At 39.0% G+C, this 7,820-nt stretch overlaps 1 long non-coding RNA gene across 2 annotated transcripts; it reads left to right on the top strand.

Annotated features, from left to right (window-relative positions):
* The first annotated feature begins 508 nt into the window (after nt 1-508).
* On the top strand, nt 509-1,465 carry LOC126927449 (uncharacterized). Of its 2 annotated transcripts, none has more exons than XR_007715491.1 (3): nt 509-975; nt 1,048-1,147; nt 1,235-1,465. It is a non-coding gene; the product is annotated as an uncharacterized LOC126927449 (long non-coding RNA). The 2 variants fall into 2 exon arrangements; XR_007715492.1 differs by having other exon boundaries at nt 1,030-1,147.
* The last annotated feature ends 6,355 nt before the right edge of the window (nt 1,466-7,820 follow it).

Raw genomic sequence — 7,820 nt, 5'->3', positions numbered from 1 at the left:
TAATTGTTTTGTTACTTAGTTTCAACTCCGTTCTAGTGAAGTGTCAACGTCTAGTTTTGTGCTCGTCGTAATGTGTATGTTTAATTTAACATTGTTTTGTATTTGTTGTAATATGTGTATATATACTGTGTGTTATTTTAATGTAATAGCGTGTGGATTATATCGTTGTCGAAAATATTAATTACTAATAGAATCGTTTCACTGTTTAATTATAAGGTAGTTTATATTTATGTAGCTTTTGTTTAATTGGTTTAATCTAATGCGTGCATAGTGTCACCAGTCACCACTGTGTAGTATAACCTTATTTCTTTATAGGTAATTTAATATAGTAAAGCTGTAATAGCTTAACACAATATGATAATTCCTAATTTCAATCATGTTTGATTATTAATGCTCGGCTAATCTATCTTGATTAATTTCTAGCCTATTTCTATTTTATTAGCTATTTCTATATCTTCCCTATTAATCTGTCGTTACTTAGTAATTATGTGATTTATTATTAGTGATTTATTATTATTTCATATTTGTATAGTATAATTTTTTGAGCTAATCTATGTATTATTGGTTAAAACTTGTTTATTGAATTATTACCGTTTGTAGTTTCTCAAATCCTATTCCTTCGATGCTGCGTTACCGTGTGTAAGGCATCATCCGGTTTTCATTATATTCAAAATACTTACTACAGATACCTTTATTCATCCTATATTTGTGAGTATAAACATATCATTTAGTTAATTAATTCAATATGCACGTAGTGCATTGTGTGAGCGACCGCTATTGTGCATTACAAATCTGTTTCTATATGTGAGGTATAATAATAATCGTGTAATGTAAGTCGAGACTAATTCATGTATTATAGATTAGAACTTGTACACTATATTATTACTGTTCATAGTTACTTCGTCTTTATTCTCCAAGTCTACACGCTACGTCGCTCACGCAAGACACCTACCCGACGTAATTGGCAATCTTGTTGTAAGTTTTAATAGTATTATTTCTTTTCATATATGTCAAGGCAATTGAGGCCAGTTCTTGCATTCGTTTCAGCTGGCAGTCGTATTCTATGTTCTACGGAGTGGATCCATAATTTATCTCTGCGGAATTCCTGCATGTACACTTCCTTCTACAATGATTAGTTGTGGACTAGGTACTTTTTACTTTCACTGCCTTTAATTATGTTATTGAATTAACACGTTTTATAGAACGCAAATAGTAATCTTTCTTTTGTTTTTAGGTTTCCACTATCTGCACTATTCGACAAGCAGTGTCGCACTTACTTTGGTTTAACCACGATATTGTTATAATCGTTTAGTACTATTATATTTTGTATTAAGGTAATTGAGGTTAATTCTTCCATTTGTTTCAGATGGCTGTCATACGTTATGTTTTACGAATATGGGCTTATGGCCTGTCTTTGCATATACACTTCCTTTTACAATAGTTAATTGTTCACAAGGTACTTTTCACTTTCGCCGTTTTAATCACTTTACTGAATTAATACATTTTATATTTGAGTAATGTTTAGAAAGTACATAGTAATTTCCTTTTCTTTTTAGGTTTCCATTGTCCGCATTATTCGACGAGCAGCACTACACTACATACTACTGTACTGTGTTACCTTCTGAAAACGTTTCGTTTATTATTTATTTCGGTTATGCGCTAATTTTAACTTATTTAAGTGCACTGTTCGCGGAATCCTTTTCACTTCAATCATGACGTTTTGGTTTTCTAAAATTTCCAACACTTTATGCGGTCCCGAATATTGGTCGGAAAATTTTCCTCTTCTGGGTTCCTTTAATAGATATACTAGATCTCCTATTTTGAAATTTTGCGGGTTGATTCGTCTGTCATAGTATTCTTTTGACTTTAATTTGGATTTTATCAGATTTTCTCTTGCCATTTGTTGAACGGTGATGATTTTATCGAACAGGTCTCTGAGATACTCTGCATATGTTGGTTCCATATTCTCCTCGGTTATCATCTCGCCAGTAGGTTCTCTGGCTAAGTGCCCAAAGACTAGTTCGTGTGGGGAGAATTTTGTTCCTTCGTGTACGGAGGTATTGTAGGAGAACATGGCTAATTCCACCCATTCGTCCCAGTTTCTGGAATTTTCGATGTACAGGTTGAGGTATTCAGTTAATACGTGGTGAGATCTTTCGATGGAGCCGTTGCTTTGTGGATGGTATGCTGACGTGGTATACCTTTTTATGCGAAATCTTTTTGCTACCTTTTTCATCAGCGAGGATGTAAAATTTGCTCCCTGATCAGTAAGGATAGCCCTCGGTGAACCGAATCGGCAAATGAATTGTTTTACGAAAACGTCAGCTATCTCGGCCGAGGAGATTCCTGCCATCGGGATCCCGATTGAATATTTTGTCAGTAAGTCTTGGATAGTTAATATGTATTTATTTCCCTTTTGTGTCTGTGGTAATGGACCGACGATATCCATACTAATTTTATCGAACGCTTTACCTGGTGTGTCTGTGAGCACCATGGGTTGCCTTGTTTTTATTCTGGTTAACTTTTTCAATTGGCATTCTTTGCATGTTCTCACGTATTCCTGGATCTCTTTCTTCATGGTTTTCCAATAGTAGTATTGTCGTACTCTTTGGTAAGTTTTTGTTACTCCCTTATGTCCTGCTACAGGTGATTCGTGCTTTTCTCGTATTATGTTGCTTCGCGCTTCCACCGGTGAGATAATTATTTCCCCGGTACAGATGGTAATAGCTATGGTTTCTCCCATGAATACCTCTTTCAGTTTCCTGATTGTATATCGCCAAGGTATTTCTTCCAGGTTTGTTTTGCTGATGCTAAAGGACGTTAATTGGTTTTCTTTTACCACATCCAGTAAAGATTTCAATGAGTTCAATATATTTTCTGGCGTTATTGGAGAGTTTCGATCTTCCTTTACGGGTAGGGACACGATGTATTTTCCGGAATCTTGATTCAATATTACTCTTCCCAACATTAAATCTCTATAATACGGCAGTTTTCCTGCTTCCTTCATTTCTAAGGCCCCTTTATCTATCGGAGTGCCATGTATATCGACGAATATTATTCTATGGTCGTTTACTCTCGTAATCGAGTCTCGCGTTTCCAAGATTCTTAGCTCTGAAAGTACCGCAGGCATTGCGTCCTTTCCTTGTTGCTGAATTGGTTCGGAAATTGTTATAGGGGGTTCTTCTTCATTCGTTTTATCGATGTCGGTTATCTCTTGAGTGATTGTTTCCTCGTCTGTGTTTACGTCGATTTCGGCTAATGCGTGGTCAAAATGTTTTGTGGGTGTTTCTTCTATGGTGACGTGTTTTCGAATGGAAATTTTTTCTTGTTTTCCTGGTCTATTGTGTTGCGATAGTTCGCGTGGTTTAACTTCAAACGTGGGGGAGTCTTCGGTTAGTGTGTCTAGTTCAAATCTCTTGGGTGCGGGATATCGACTCGGTGAATCTTCCTCTCTTTTCCTGATTGGCAAACAAACCTCAGGGGGGTTTCTAGATAAGGCGTCTGCATTCGCGTTTGCCTTACCTTCTTTGTGTATAATGTCGAATTCGAAATCCGCCAATTTTAGTTTCCACTTCCAAATTCTTGAAGTAGGATCTTTGATAGAATGCATCCACACCAGAGGTTTATGATCGGTTATAATGGTGAATTTTCTCCCGTACAAATACGGTCGGAAGTGCATTGCGCTGTAAACGATCGCTAGGCATTCCTTTTCTATCGTGGAATAATTTTGTTCGGCGGGGTTCAATAATCTTGAGGCGTATGCGATCGGTAGGTCTTTTCCGATAGGTCCTTGGCTTAGTACGCCGCCCACGGCATATCCAGATGCGTCTGTCGTGAGATTGAATGGTTGAGAGAAGTCCGGGTACTGCAAAATGGGTTCTGTTATAAGGGCTGTTTTCAAGGTGTTGAATGCATCTTCTTGGTTTTCCGTCCACTTGAACGCAACGTCCTTTTTTAGTAATTGCGTCAATGGTTTCGCAACCTTGGAGAAATTGGGTATGAACCTTCGGTAATATCCAGCTAATCCCAAAAATTGTTTAACATTTTTTGATTTCCTTGGCCGTGGAAAGTTTGAAACTGCCTCGATTTTCTTTGGGTCAGGTTTAACTCCATTCTCACTGATTACATGTCCCAAATATTTTACTTCGTGCCGTAAGAATTCGCACTTGTCCGGTTGCAGTTGCAATTTAGCTCTCCGTAATCTGTCCATAAGTCGATTAAATTTAATCTCATGTTCGTGAATGGATGTGGAATAAATTACTATATCATCCAGATAAACGAACAGCTCTATTCCTTGCAACCCTGACAGTATCGAATTCATCAACCGCTGGAACGTTGCTGGTGCATTTTTCAGTCCGAAAGGCATTCGTTTGAACTGAAAATGACCATATGGCGTCGAGAATGCAGTTTTGTGGGCATCTTTCGATGACATACGGATTTGGTGGAACCCAGATGCTAGATCGAACGTGGAAAAGTATTTCGCACTTCCCAATTGGTCCAATATTTCAGTGATATTGGGTAGTGGATAGGCATCGCCTATTGTTTTGTCATTTAATTTCCTGTAATCAATAACCATTCTCCATCGTTTGTTACCTTGAGAGTCCGGTTTCTTCGGCACGATCCATAATGGGGAGTTATACGGAGATGTCGATGATTCCACAACGTCCGTTTCTAGTAGTTCTTGAATCTGGCGGTTTATTTCTTCCCGATGTACGGGAGGATACCGGTATTGTTTAACATTGATCGGTATCTCATCTGTGGTAGCAATTTCGTGTTGTAAAACGTCTGTTCCTTCTAGTGTCTCCCCTGGGAGATGAAATCTATCTTGATTCTTCCGTATTAGCGCTTCGACGTTCCTCTTTTCTTCTTCATTTAAATGCTCTAGTCGCAATAATTCCATTATTTTGTCGAACCTATTTCCCTCAGATGCTGAAACGGCGTTGCACGTAGTATCAGAGGGCGGAGTAGGAGTTGCAAATTTTTTTATTACTATTGTGGGTACGGTAAATTCGTAATCCCTCGAGGTGGTATTAATTATTCTTAAATAACCACGTCCCTTATGGTTTTTCACGACCGCATTTCCGAAATAGACTCCCTTAATCGGTTCGATTTTGGGGATGAATCCCTCAATTTCCTCCGGATTTGCGATATTTATGGTACAGGGTACCGAACTTCGTTTCGGCACAATTATCTTTTCTTTTGTATCAAACGGGATGTAGATATCCCCCCATTTGATATGTTTTTGCCCGTAATCCAAACGGGCTCTATATTTTGCAAAAAATTCGGAACCTAAGATTCCGTCTTGATTGATCAGCAGGGAATCATCAACTACATGGAAAGTAACGGGGTGGCCCGCAACCTGTATTATTGTCTGCCCTAGGGTGACCAGGCTCGTTGCCGTAATTCCTCGAACTTCAATTATCTCTTGCTCGTTGATGATCGCTGACTCGGGTAAGGCAGGTTTCTTGATAATATTAATTTCTGATCCGGAGTCTAGCAGTAGATTCGCCTTCGTTTTCAAATCCGGGGAGACTATTCTCGCGGTAGGAGTATTTGAGGTTTCTTTTATTTCTATTGAAACCATCCGGAAAGGTCGACGTCCGAATCTGAGTCCAACACCCGGTGATACTTGTTTGCTTTCTTGTAACCCTCTTTCTTCGTTGATCGTTGGTTCTCCAGATTTCATAACTGTTCTTGAGCACGACTGGATGATGGTTTTACCGGAATGTTCGTCGGTTTTACGGGAGTCGTTTGTCGCGTTCGGTTGACTACCGTGAGATCCGGTCTTCTCGTCGTAGCTTGTTCTCTTGAGCGGTTTATGGCGTTGCTCCTTCGAGGTTCGCTCCCTCCCCTCGAAGGATTCGTCTCGTTTCCCGACTGCCCTGACGCGTAAGGCACAATTATTCCAGCGTCCACCCTTGCTTTGAATTTGTAGCAGTCTCTTACTAGATGCCCAGGCTTCTTACAGTAGTTACACATTATAAAATTTTGTCTAGGGACGTTCGGACGATTTTGCGCCAGCGGCACGAATCTTCGATCCTGGCGGTTATTTCCGTTGATATCGCGATTGTTGTTGTCGTTGTTAGGGCGAGAGGCGTTCCAGTTAAGACTGTTTGGGTTCCCTAGTCGTTGACATCGCGATCTGATATTTATTTGTTTCAGTTCTCTCGTAGCTCTCACGGCTTGGCAAAACGCGTCGTCTAGGGATTGATATCAGGCTAATTTTACCCGCATAAATACCTCGTTTGGGAGTCCTTTAACGAAGGCTTCTGTCGTGTCCCAATCTATAGTGTCTTGGACATCCGCGGACACGGTATCAAATCCGCATCTTTCCTCGTCCATTATTGCTAGCCTGAGATTTTTGATGCGATCTATGTAATCTAAGATCTCTTCCCCCGGTCGTTGAAACACCGTCGCTAGTTCACCTCTGTATTCGTTAATTGTTTTTCCCGGACCGAACATATTTTTTAACCTACTTCCGAAATCGTTCAGGGTTAATACTACACCGTCCTTTACGGCGAGAAACGCGTGTCCGCGTAGTTTGTTCATCAATAATTTTACTAGGTAAGGTTCTTGACTTCTTGGCACCATACTTCGAGCTCGTTCGCATGCCCTTAAAAATTGAAATACCGGTGGTCGATGGCCGTCGAACACTGGCACTGACTCGATCGCGTCTTTTAGTTTAATTGGTTGAAAATTATCATTAATGGGTCTTATTCCTCGCGGAATTAACGGCGTCGATGTGGGAATTTCGGTATCTCTCGATTCCCTACTTGCACGCAGGTCTTCTTCCACTCTGCTTAGACTTGCATTAATGTCGGTTAGTACGCGAAAATTCTCGTCCCACGCTTTCAATTTTTCCGACAACAACGTAATCGTGTCCTCGTTTAGTGAGTCTCGTGCGACCGCCATGTTTTTTTTCCTTTCTTTTTGTATATGTTTATGTGTATGTTTCAGTTAATAAATTGAAAAAACTTTAAACCTATGAGCGTATATTATTGTTTATACCAACTGTAATCCTCCGTGGAGCGTATCCCACCGCTGCCACCAAAATTTTTATCTAATATATATATATTGTTGCGTTTCGCTATCCAAATTTTGAAATATTAAACAATGTAGTAGTCGCTGCCACCAGAAACAGTCTAAGGACTGTTTCAATTAGATATTTCTTGTTAGATTATGTAGCGTTGATCGGAGTTTAGGCCACTGGTCAACAATCTCCACGTTTCGGCTAACCTGCTATGCGCAGGAATACTAGCACGGGAGAGGATTGTTTGGAATAAACAATTATATTATAAATAATTATTACAGGCGGAATTAATGACGAATTATACTAATCATTGATATTATTTATTATTTTAATTATTAATTATTAATAATAATTAAAGTTGACTCACCTGACGTTGGTCTTCGCTGATGAACGGTCAGGCCGCTGGGGTGATTCCGGTTTTACAAAGATCGACACTTCTATAATTTTTCGTTTTAATCTTTATTTAATTTGAACAGTGTAAACAACAGTGAGTCCGGACGTGTTTAACAATTCGAAATTCTAACACAAAAACTTGAGCCAACTATTGTTTTAATTCTAACTGACTAATAACAATTATTTTATAATTCGAACTGACTAATAACATTTATATCTCGTAATTCTTAAACTCGAACTGGAACGAACAATTATTCTCTAATCCTAACTTAAATTCTAATTAAATCAACTGAACGAACTGATATCAGACTCACTCAAATTCAATTGAACGACTAACAATTACTCTCCTTATTTTCGCTAAATTCTCCTGAACCAACTAATCACAATTGCTCTATCC

Source organism: Bombus affinis, unplaced genomic scaffold (assembly GCF_024516045.1).
Source record: "Bombus affinis isolate iyBomAffi1 unplaced genomic scaffold, iyBomAffi1.2 ctg00000115.1, whole genome shotgun sequence".
Classification (NCBI taxonomy): Eukaryota; Metazoa; Arthropoda; class Insecta; order Hymenoptera; family Apidae; genus Bombus; species Bombus affinis.
The sequence above is the reverse complement of the archived record's forward strand: the minus strand, read 5'-3'. Positions and strand labels throughout refer to the sequence as shown.